The sequence below is a fragment of the Phascolarctos cinereus genome, unplaced genomic scaffold, assembly GCF_003287225.1.
Source record: "Phascolarctos cinereus isolate Bilbo 61053 unplaced genomic scaffold, phaCin_HiC Scaffold_4;HRSCAF=312, whole genome shotgun sequence".
NCBI classification, from domain to species: Eukaryota; Metazoa; Chordata; class Mammalia; order Diprotodontia; family Phascolarctidae; genus Phascolarctos; species Phascolarctos cinereus.
In genome coordinates, this window is record NW_027555847.1 from 647,503,807 (window position 1) to 647,516,761 (window position 12,955).

Consider the following 12,955-nt stretch of genomic DNA (forward strand, 5'->3'; position numbering starts at 1 on the left):
AAAGACCAAGGTAATAGCAGAGGAGAGGATACGAACCCTGAAATGTGTGTGAGGGGGAATGCTTATACTTCTTTCTATATCTTTAAAGTAAATATCCCTTTATAAAAACTAATTGATGTTAATTGTCTAAATGGAACTGGAGCGTTAATTATTGGCATCTGGCAGTGATGAGAAAAAAAATTCTGAAGGAGAGGCTCAGCCAACAGCATTTAAAGATAGCCCAACCACTCAGGGAGTACCCATAGAACCTCAAGGGGAGATGTAGCCTACCTCACTGTGAAAGAAGTAAGACCAGAGTATTCACAACATAGGTATTTGGAAGATACATACAAAGGAGATAAAAGAGAATTTTAGATGGGTTCAAACTAGAAGTTGTGGGATTGCAAAAACATTAACCAAAGGTGGTACTTAAGCTGAATTCTGAAGGAAGTTCAGAATTCTAAAAGGAGGAGAGAAAGAAGGAAAGACATAGAGGACAGCCACCACAATGATACAAAGCAACTAAGTGGCACATTTCCTGCAGTCAGAAAGACCTGAATTTAAATTCAGCCTCAGACATTTGTTAGCTATTTGACCCTGGGCAAGTCATTCAACTGCTATCTGCCTCAGTTTCCTCATCTTTGAAATGGGGCTAATAATAACACTTATATCCCAGGATTGTTTTGAGTCTCAATAAGATAATATTGCTTAATACGCTGTCTGATACATACTAAGCTTTATATAAATACTAGCTCTAATTACAGAAATGGGAAATGGAGCCTCATTTATGAAGAACAGTAAAGAGACCGACATAGGGGAAACAGAGAGCATGCAGAAAGGAGCAATTTATTAAAAAAAAAATTAGATTAGATTAGAAAGATGGGAAAGGGCCATTTTGTAAAGAGATTTAAATGCCAAACAGGGCATTTTATATTTGATCTCAGACAAAATAAGGAGTATTGGAATTTATTGAGTAGGGGGTCAGTAGGGTTGGAAATGGTAGCTACGTGGAGGATATAATGGGAAAAGGCAAGCAGACCATTTAGGAGGCGATCGCAATAGACCAGGTGAAAGATATTGAAAGAGGGTGGTGCCATGTGAGTAGAGAAAAAGGAATGTATTAGAGAGATAATGTGAATTTAGAAATGACAACGTATGATTGATTATTTGGTGTAAATGAAAATGAGAATTTGAGGATGATAAAATGTGCAAATCTGACTGACTGGAAATACTGGTACTCTTAATTTAATGGGGAATTCAAAAGGAAGGTGAGGTTGGGGAAGGGAGAGAAACTAATGATTTTTATCTTAGTTATGCTTTACAAATATTATCTCATTTTATCACCATAACAACTCTGGGAAAAGGATGCTATTGTTATCCTAGTCTTATAGGTGGGAAGAGGAAATTGAGGCAAAGATTAAGTGACTTGCTCAAGGTCACACAGCTAATGTGTGAGGATGGATTTAAACTTGCATGCTTGACTCTAGACCTAGCACTCTATCCATTGTACCACCTACCATCAGTAATGAGATCACAAAATGAGAGCATTCAGCGAGAAAGAAGGGGAGAGTCTACGAGAGAAACTTGAGAGATACTCACAGTCAGTGGGGGAAAACACTGATGAAAATGCAGCAAAGAAGACTGAGGAAAGGTCATACAGATAAAAGGAATGCCAAGTGAAATTAGTGTTACAAAAATCCAGAGGAGAATACAGGAAGAGAAAGACAGTGTCAATTGCTGGAAAGGTCAAGAAGGATCAGGACTGAGAAAAGGTCATCAGATTTGGTAATTAAGAGATCCTTAGCAACTGGATACAACAATTATCATGTTTTAGCACCCTTTCTTGATTCTCCTTGCCAACTCTACTTACATGGACAAGTTCTGTACCCAGATTATGGCTATTTCTTCTCTGAAAGTTCTAAGGATCACCACAAGAGATTATTGATTCTAGTTCTATTTCTCATGAGCCCCCATCTGGTGTCCCTTCCTTTCTAATAGAACTTTATTGATCAACCAGTAGAACTCTACTGACTTTCAGATAGGCTATTTACTAAGAAGGTATATTAAGAGTAGTAGTTATAAATGGTAGTAGTTATAAATGTAACTCTGGGCTCAAGTTTAATCATTTGCTTAAAACTCTTCTCATTGGTGGAAAAGAATACTTGATTTTTCATGCCTGTGGGAGGGTAAAATTGGTGATAGTTTGGGAGAGGAATTCTTTTTCTTCTGTCTTCTACCTTCAAAACAGGACACTCAGGATCTAAGTTCTCTTCAACGTCCCAATCTCCATCTTTCTGTACTAGAGACTTTTGGAAATTTCCTCTTGAATAAGAATGAAAATTCTGTCTCTGTCTTTCTTCCTGTCTCTGCCTCTCTCTATCTCTTTGTCTCTGTCTCTGTCAGCACGGTAACAGAGTCATGGAATTTTGAAGATGGAAGTGACCTGGAACATTGATTATGGAACTTCAGAGCTGAGAGAGACTTGAGGGCCGTGCAGCCCAATTCCCTTATTTTACACTAGCATTAAGCTCTCTAAGGGCCATTTTGCACTTGCCTTTGGAACCCTAGTGCCTAGTTTAGTGCCTTGCTTTATAGTAGGTGCTTGCTAAATGCTTGTAGAATTGATTTGAATTTCAGAAGAGGAAACTGAGGCTACAGAGGGGAAAGGGCTTGTCCAAAGTTGAACTGAGAATGTGTGGTAGAGCTAAGACTGTAGTCCAGGTCTCTCGACTCCCACTTTAGGGTTTTTCTACCACATCACAAGCAGGAAGAGATAGTAATTTATGGGAAACTTTCGCAGTGGAGCTGATTACATTGTCAGTTTTTCTTTTCCCATCCTCTGACTTTCCCCCTCCCCAGGGAACTACAGGCCCCCAGAAGGAAGGAGCTCTTTGAAAAGCAGTTTATTGTCCTGGATGTTTGCCAGGAGGCACCGTAAGGCGGGCTCATTAGACAGCGACCCACCAGTCTCAACATGCCCACGATTCCTTTTCACATAAATACCCAGCCTTTAAAATTTAATAAAAAACATACCAATTATAAAAGCTATTTACCCAGTCACATCCATCATGGGCACTGTGGCTTTTATGCCTGCACACCTGATTTCAGCTCATAAGTCACTTTTACATCCTCTTTAGCTGTTAACTACGCAAATGAGCCGGCAGCAAATACTACCGTGATTCAATAGCCATAGAATACATCTTCCCCAATCATCTCCCCCAAATACCCCTCCCTGGGGCCTAGAGATCCTCTTCTGCTCTAAAATTCTGGGTTCTTAAGATAATGCTTATAAAGTGCTTAGCACAGTGCCTGGCACAGGGTAAGGGGTAAATATATTTCCTTTCTCCACCCCCCCCTTCCTGATATGACATTCTATGCTCTAAAGCCCTTTCCAGATCTAACCTTCTATATTCTAAAATCCCTCACGGCTATTGACATTTTATGTTTTAAGTTTCCTTTCAAGCATGGAAATCTACACTCTAACATTCCTATCTTCTAAAGTTATTACCAGATTAAACATTTTATGTTCTAATGTCCCTCTCAATTCTAATGTTTACTTTCTGTGTTCCCTTCTATGTCAGATAATACATGTTCTGTGCTCTAATGTACCTTCTAGCTTCAATTTTTTATGATCTATGTTTCTATATGTTCCCCACCCCCACCAAACCAATCTGAGGATGGTTAACTATTTCTTCTCTTGAATTCTATGAATAATACAGAGGGGTTGTGGTTTTGAATACTGTTGTTCATGAGCCCCCACCAATGTGATTCCAATTTATTATCAATAGTTAATTAGCTTTCAGAAAGTGTATTTACTAACCAGGTATAGCGGGGACAATGGGTACAAAAATATTTCTCCCAAAAGTCTGAGGTATGTTTTCACAAAAATACACACAGAATCCATGGAGCAAGTGGTTCACATAGACAAAGAGTTAAAGTACAAAGAGAGGGGGGCAGCTAGGTGGCACAGTGGCTAGAGCACCAGCCCTGGAATCAGGAAGAACTGAGTTCAGATCTGACCTCAGACATTTACTGGCTGTGTGATCCTAAGCAAATGTCGGAACCCCAATTGCCTAAAAAAAAAAAAGTACACCTAGGTAGTGTAGCTAGGTGGCACAGCAGATAGAGCACTGGACTTGGAATCAGGAAGACTCATATTCATGAGTTCAAATCTGGCCTGACACTTACTAGCTGTGTGACCCTGGGCAAGTCATTTAACCCTGTTTGCCTCAGTTTCCTGATCCATAAAATTAGCTGGAGAAGAAAATAGGCAAACTACTGCAGTACCTTTGCCAAGAAAACCCTACATGGGGTCATGAAGAGGCAGGCGTGACTGAAATGAATGGACAACAGCAACAATAGAGTACAGTGATAATGAGGTACACATGTAAAGAATATATTAGGCTGAAAAAGTGAACTCAGAACTGCTGATTATTGGAAGTCCTTTCTTCTTGTGCCCAAAGGCCACAGTCTGAAACTGCCTCAGTTTGCAGTTGGGTGTCTTTCTACACCCATATTGGTTTTGGGTGTGTTCTCAGTGGGAGTACTTCCCTCTCTGTTCCTGGCTGGACAAGGTGGACTTTTTTTTCTTGTTTTTGTTTTGATCCAGTGTCTGATGATCCTATTGTAGGTAGGGTAGCACGGCACTCTCTCTGGGCTTAATCTCCCTTTTCCCTTTTGCTATCTAGTGTAGGCCCAAAGGTTTATCTCTTCATGATGCTCTCAAGTCTGGAAGCTCCTGAAAACTGATGATGACTGGAGCCTCACTGTTGGATTGTCTCTGAGCTCGGTGCGGTTTATTATGTGTAGCCCACAGAGTGTGACTAGATCTTTCAGACAGTCATAAAATATCTCCTGTCATCAGTTTTCTGCATCCCATAATCAAAGCACCTTAATCCTTTCAAATTGACTAATGACTCATTCACTCCTAGTTTATACATTTTTCTTGATTGATTGATTTAACAGAGGTATCTAAGTCTTCTATAATTACATTAATTGAGGTTGAAATAGAAATATTCTCTAGAATAAAGGTGTCAAATACTAGCTTGGGTTGTAATGTAACCTGCAACATTCTTGACTATGGCTAGAGCCAGATTAAAATGTAATTGTGAAATAATTAACAAAATAAATAAATAACAATGCAGCAGAACATAAATTATGTCAATATGTGGTTTTCCAAGTCAATATCTAGGGAGCCTTATGAATGGTTAAATGGATCCTGTTTCTATTTGAGTTTGACACCACTGCTCTAGAGAGAAAATGGGACTTGTTTGCTTCTCCAGTTCCCATCAATTTTTTAAGGAGCAACTCCATGCAATCCAATCTCCTCTTACTTGAATATGCCAGCCACGTGATCTACCTTTTCTGAACTCTTAAAATTCTTACCGTCTACAATAATAAATGTGGCACTAAATTATCTATTATCCGTGTTTCTCTCAAATTGCCTATGAGGTTTAGTTGTGTTTCTCCTAACTAGAACATCCCATCTTGGTTTTTTAAACATTTTATTTGTCTTTTGTTTTTATATCATGCAGCTTTTCCTGTATCCCCTCTCCCAGTCCCAGAGCTATCCCTTGTAAGAAGAGAAAAAAAATTCAGCAATGTGAATCATAACATCAAAAAGCAAACAAAAATATCTGACTAATTATATGCAGTATTCCACATTTGTGTACCCCCTAGTCTAAATAGGAATGAATGGAAGTGTCCTTTCATATTTCTTTCTTGGAACCAAGCTTGTGGTTTTGGGATTTTTTTGTTTGTTTTTTTGCAATTTTGTAACACTCCTAAGAGCATTTTCAAGTCTCCATGTCTCCTTTTATTTCTCATTTTCCCCAACTATAACCCTAGGACAGGGTCTTTTGAATAATAGATTTACAGTAAATATTTTCTTTTTACTTGATGAATTTTTCATTTATTCCACAAATATGTGTATTAAACAGTTATTATACATGAAGTCTTCTGCCTATTAGTGAGTCTGCATGTATATGTGTATGTGTGTGTGTGTGTGTGTGTGTGTGTGTGTGTGTGTGTGAGAGAAGAGAAGAGAGAGAGAGAGAGAGAGAGAGAGAGGTGCAAGCACAGTGCTGTGGGCCTTTAGGGGAAGGAAAAACTTCCACCAAGGAGAAACAGGGAAGGCTTTTTGGAAGGGGAAACAGTAGACTCCTTTTTAGGAATCAGAATATTTTGACAAATGGAGAAGGATCCTTGGGTTTTTGAGCATTTGAGGTGTTGGCCTGTAAGGTCTCCTCATAGTAAAATATTATTCCAAGATCCTATAACTTGCTGTTGCCTTTATAATAGAACAGTGAGTGCTCAATAAATGTGTGTAGCTGTTGCTCTCATTAAAATTCAAATTTCTTAGCCTGGCATTTAAGGCTTTCTATATAATCTTGTCCCAATCTACCTTTCCAGACTTCTTCACTCCTTCCCTTCAACTATACTATATTTATGCAAAATTAGACAATTAACTATTCCTCAAATTTTGCCTATCATTTTATTGCTTTGTGCATTCACCAAGGCTAATCTCCCTCCTCAGCCTACCCCCATCTCCATATGCATAGATTGTTTGTTTTTTAGATTATCTAAATCTGCTCTTTTTTTTTCCTTTTTAAATTACGAGATCCTTCTCTTCCTTCAAGGCCCAGCTAAGATGTTATTTCCTCCATGAAGCCTTCCCTGATTCCCTTATTTGAAAGAGATTCTGTCTCTTTTCTTTGTGATCATCCCTTCTCTTTTGACATGTTCTATGCCTATGTTCATAGTCATGTTTCATGACTATGCCTTTCACTAACTATGCCTTTCATCACAAATCTAGGGATAGAAGAAACCTCAAAGGCAATCTAGTCCACTCCTGTCATTGTATAAATTCTATTATTCCTATAGATTAGGACTCTGAGGCCTGTGAAGCTGCAATTTGACCTTAAACTTGACTGCAACTTGAGTTGTAAATAGTTCTAGAATTTCACCATGAATTAAAGTTAAACCTATCAGTCTATGTTTTGCAGACTTAATCTTCTTCCTTTGAAAGATGTCAATAGCATTTGCCCTTCTCTAATCTTAAGGTGCCTTTCCTATCATTCAAAATCTTTCAAAGATCAAAGAGTTGCAGTATCAACAGAGTTAGGGAAATTAGGAGAAGGAACAGACTGTGGAGAGATGGTGAGTTCATTTTAGAGCATGGTGAATTGAAAGATGAGAATTGTCCCCCAGATAGCTGTATGAAGTTGGGGTGGGGGATTTGTAGGTCATGGCAGTCTATCAAATTAAACCATGTGAATGTTCCTCTATGTTGGCTAGAGGTAGAGAATTTCTAGATTCCACTCATGAATTATCAACTTCCAGGTAATTAAAACACAACAAAATTTAATTATCACAGAGAGATATTCTCTCTCTCTCTCTCTCTCTCTCCTCTCTCTCTCTCTCTCTCTCTCTCTCTCCCCTCACTCCCCTTCCCCTCTCTCTGTATTCCTTCCTTCCTTCCTTCCTTCCTTCCTTCCTTCCTTCCTTCCTTCCTTTTCTTCTTTCTACAGGAAGCCTTCTTAGGTTTCTCCAACCAGGAAAGAAATTCCCCTTGAAAGCCACATTGAATGTCCTTCACATTATTCTATTTCAATCAACATGTATTTTTGTGTGTTGCCTGAACATCATAAAGGGTATGCATAGCCAGAACCTGAGGTGGGCTGGTTACACAAAGAATATGTGTATGTGTGTATGTATGTGTGTAGTGGTGGTTGTGGTGGTGGTCGTGGTGGTAGTAATGGTAGTAACAGATCCAATCCAATCCAATACACATTTATTTATTAAATTTATTTTATGGAAGTTGCAAAAGGAAACTCGGTATTTGTGGATATGACTATGGCCTCATAGTTTGGAAGACCTGAGTTCAAATTCCACTTCTATTTCATACTTTTTGTGTGACCCTGAGCAAACCACTTCACCTCTCTGTGTCCCAGGAAACTCTCTATAACTGAAAAGTACAGAGGAGTTGTTCATCTATATTGGTGAAAGGTGTTTCCTCACTGGAAGTTCCATGAACCAATAAAATCATGAGTCTGATCCCCACCTTTTTGCACTGACTCTCCCACCGCACCCCAGAAATTTGCAAGCCACTGGAGAGAGAAATGCAAAGAAGCAGAGACAGAGCTGAAGAGGAAGACAGAGATACAAAGAGACAGGGAGACAGGGAGACAGAGACAGAGAAAAGACTAACAACGAAGAGCATCAGGAAAGGTTTTCTATAGGACGTGGTATGGAAAGCAGAAATGTTGAGTCAATACATTCCAGGCATGGGGACAGCTTGTGTGAAGTCATGGAGGTAGGAGATAAAATGCCAACTTCAGGGAATACAGAGTAGGTTGCTTTGGCTGGAACTTGGAGTGCATGAAGAGCAGCAAAGTATAGAAATCCTGAAATGTTACGCTGGGGACATACTGTAAAAGGCTTTAAAAGGCAAGCTGACATGTTTGTATCTTATCCTAGAATAAGGGGGCCACTGCAGATTCTTAAGAAGTCTGAGTGCTATATTGCTATCTATAGAATATTTCCAGAACTAGAGGAAAGTCTCTATCTCATTGAGGAGATCCTTTAGAAAAGATTTATGGAAGAATGGGGGAAAAAATCATAGAAATGGGAAATATGGGATGGGTTATACTCTGTACAGGAGAAAGGATTTCCCATGTGAAGAGATCATAGATTCTTCAAAGTACCTGTGTTGTTATTTGCACATGGCATCTCCTTCTGCTAGAATGCCAATGATGGCAGGTCCACATCTGATATTTATATTTTATCTCCTCCAACACCTAGTACAGGTGTTTGCAGTAAATCCAATACTTCGTTGTTGAATTAAATTAAATTCATCAAAGTTGCTGATGATTTGGAGGGCATTTCAGTATCCTCAGGGGTTATGAGCTTTTTAGCCTACTTTTTAGCCTACATCCATGATCTCTGGGTCAAGAATGGTCAGAGGAACAGGATACCAAAAACTGATGGGATACCTCCATGCTTGTATGGATGCCTGGCAGGCATTTGCAACAATATTAAGAAAAGAACAATTTTGTCTATTTTTTCCAAGTATCTTGGGTCCTACGGATGCTTGATATCTGCTCTTAGGACTAGTGCTTGGAGACTTCAAAGAGAAAATAAAGGAGTCTGTTCCCCTGGGTAAGAGAAGATTTATTTGTTTGTTTGTGCCATGAAGACCTTAAGCAAATTGAAGCATAGCCAGGCACACTTCACTTCCCCAGGGACAGAAACAGCACAGAACACAGATACACAGGCAGGCAGAGCCACCTAAAATCAATTGACATTCTCCTTCCCCTCCCTCCCCCCATTACTACTTTAAGCAGTATTGCCTGGCTCTATCTTTTCTTCTCTGGTACAGTGGAAAGAATGCTAGTTTATGGATCAAAAAAAGAGATATGAAAAGACATCCCTACTTAAAGTCTTTGTAGAGGTGGGAGGTCAATGGGTATGCTAGTTTGAATGTATGTTCAGTAAAGTTTTACTCATTTCCCTCTCTTTTCCCCCTTTTGAAATATCATTTGTTTTAAAGGTTAGCTCTTTTAGAGTGGGGAAGAGAAAGGATAATTAGGAAAATTATTGTGACACCAAAAAAATTATAATGATTTTTTAAGAGCGATGGTGAGTGGGGCAACTAAATGGTGCAGTGAATAGAGTACTGGCCCTGGAGTCAAGAGGACCTGAATTCAAATCCAGCCTCAGACCTGGATTCAAATCTGGCCTCAGACACTTGACACTTACTAGCTGTATGACTCTGGGCAAGTCATTTAACCCCAATTGCCTTACCCCCCCCCCAAAAAAAAGAGTGATGGTGAGGGGGCACCATCAAGATGGATGAGTAAAGGGAGCATTTTTTTTTTGGAAGCTCTCCCAACGTTCCCCTTTAAACAACTTTTAAAAAAATGTGTCAAATCAAATTTTAAGTGGCACGACCAACAAAAAGCCTGAGTGAGTAATTTTTTTTTCCCAGCCCAGGAAGACTTGGGAGGTCAGAAAGAGAGGTCTCTGGACACTAGGACAGGGAATATCTAGGAGTGCAGTGAAGCAGAAGCAACGTTAGTTGTGGGCCTTGGTGGCAGCAACAGCAATAGCAGCAGGTGGGCTCAGTGCTCAGACACAGTAAGGGAATTGAACATCTGGTCAGAGAGAGAATACTGAGGACCCTTGTGCTAGCACCGGGCACAGATGGTGCACTATCCATTACCCAGTACTGGGTTGCAGTTCCTGGGCAGTGAGGAATGCTTGCAGTTGCAAGGGAGAAGGGGCCCAACCTGAGTAGCAGTCACAGCTTCAGGTTGGAGAGGAGTTGTGGTTATAATAAAGCAGGGGCCTTGACTAGGTAAGGAGCAGAGTATAGTACAGGACAGCAGTGACTACATGTCTCCTAGGATCACAACAAACAAACAAAAAAACAGACTGGAAAAAAATGAGCAAACAACTGAAAAAAGAAAGAAAGGAAGGAAGGAAGGAAGGAAGGAAGGAAGAAAGAAAGAACCTGATAATAAAAAAAAGCTACTATGGTGACATAGATGCTCAAGACACAAACTCAGAAAACAATGACTTGAAGACATCTACAAGCAAAGCTCAAAGAAAAATGTAGATTGGACATAAGCCCAACAAGAATTTCCTATCAGTTGGGGATAGGGTAAAAAAAATAAATAAACAAAAGAGAATAAGATGGAGGGAAGTACACAGTTAGCAATCATAACTGTGAATGTTAATGGGATGAACTCACCCAAAAAGCAGAAGTAGATAGCAAAACAAGTAGATAACAGAATAGGAAGTAATAGCAAATTAGAAATCAGCATCCAGCAATATACTGTTTACAAGAGACACACTTAAAGCATATGTAGAGTTAAAATAAGGGCTAGAGCAGAATCTATTATGTTTTACCTGGAGTAAAAAGCAGAGATGGCATTCACGATCTCAGACAAAACAAAAACAAAAGCAAACCTGATTATGGATGTCTAGAAAATATTGAATGTAAATAGAAAAATAATGAAAATCAAAGGAGAGATTAATAAAATTGAAAGTTAAAGAAAATTGAACTAATGAATAAATCAAGAAGCTGGTTTCATGAAAAAAAAATAGATGAACCATTGGTTAATTTGTTGCAGAGAAAGTGACACCTGCATTGGGAGAGGGAATTTCCTCCTCTTGGAGTTTCATTTGTTAATGAAATCACAGATCTGGTCCTTGTTCCCCTAAGTAGGCGCTTCAGAAAGAACTATTTGTGGAAATTAGGACTCCAAAGAAGCATTCCCACAAATTCTCAAGAAGAGATGTGACTAGAGTAATGATCCTTGTACAAATGGAGATATGGTGTTTCTTGAGGAAAGAGGGTACATCACTGAGGTTCTGGAAGAATAGGAGATTCTAGAAGTCCAGAAGCCAATAGGGTGATTCCCTACCACTGTTACTAATCCAATTCAGTTTCTCCTTCTTTTGAGCCTCGGAGTACTAGGGGAGACCCATCCAATGAAAGGTTCAAGCTTGGGCTTGAATTAGATGAGGTACAGAATGGTGAGAGTCTGAGCCTCCAGCTACCATAAGAACTACCACCTCATACAGAGCAGTACAAATAATAAGTGTTACATCATGATCTGTACAAGGGCACTGTTGCAGAAATTTATACAGATTTCAAGCTATTACAACACTTCAAAGGCTCTAGAACAAAACTTGTCTATCACTGATGAGACACCTCCTCCCATCCCCGCACCAACAATTTCGATATGATCTCTTAATCAGGGGTCTGACACCGTTTTAGAATTTGATATAAAATTCAAACCTTTTCTACCCTCCTCCCCTCTCTGGTGTGTGATCTCTTCAGGAAAACAGGGTCATACAACAACAGCATGTTTGGTTATATGTGTTGTTTCAACTGCAGTTCTCTCATCAACTTTGGTTCAAGTCAATGTTTTAAATGCCTTGATAAAGAAGGTCATATTTAGGAATGTTCTTGGTATCTATTGGACTTTGGATGACAACTTTTCCTTGCATTGCTCCTTGATAGATTACTTCAACCAAGTCTGTGAAGTTTTGTTGAGTTTTGAAACTTCCCATAAACTTAGTGTGGTCTGGAGACCCATAATCCACTTTCATATGCTGCCCATTGAAGAAAAAGACAGTAGATGGAATATAACTGATGTCAAAATACTGGGTGTAAATTGGTGTTTGGTCCACATCCACCAGATATATCATAGCCATTGTACTTAAGTCATGATAAGTCTTAGAAAGGATGTCATCTATCTGCAGACAGACACGATCCTCATCTCTTCCAAATCTGAGAACCAAAACCTTTTCTGCAGTACTTTTTATTGCCTGGTCTACTTCTTTTTTGGATGCAAGTTTGGGCAGCAGGAGACTCATCCTGAACCAATGCAAATCTTAGTTCTTACTACCAGACCTCGAGTTTCCTGGCATCAGGCATGCTCCGATTCCTGGCTCTCTCTGCAGCTCAGCTGACGGAAGACACCATTCTAAGTGGTATATATTTAAAACCAAGAGTATTCATTATCTCAGATAAACTAGAAGCTTTTCTAATAAGATCAAGGGTGAAGCAAGGATGTCCATTGTCACCATCATTAAAGCTCTAGCAATAAGACAAGAAAAATAAATTGAAAGAATAAGACTAAACAATGAGGAAACAAAAGTATCACTCTTTGTAGACAATACGGTGGAATATTTAGAGAATTCTAGAGAATCAACAAAAAAAGTAATTGAAACAATGAACAATTTGAACAAAGTTGAGGGTAAAAAATAAATCCTTAAAAATAATCAGCATTTCTACATAATACCAACAAACCCCAGCAGAGATAGGAAAAAAAATATTTAAAATAACTTCACAGATTATGAAACATTTAGGGGTCTACCTGCCAAGACACACACAAGAACTATGTAAACAAAATTGCCAAATACTTTTCACACAAAAACAGATCAAAACAATTGGGGAATATTA

The 12,955-nt window shown here is 39.1% G+C and overlaps 1 pseudogene; it reads right to left on the minus strand.

Annotated features, from left to right (window-relative positions):
- Positions 1 to 11,916: 11,916 nt before the first annotated feature.
- Positions 11,917 to 12,382, minus strand: LOC110214446 (thioredoxin-like protein 4B pseudogene; annotated as a pseudogene).
- Positions 12,383 to 12,955: the final 573 nt, after the last annotated feature.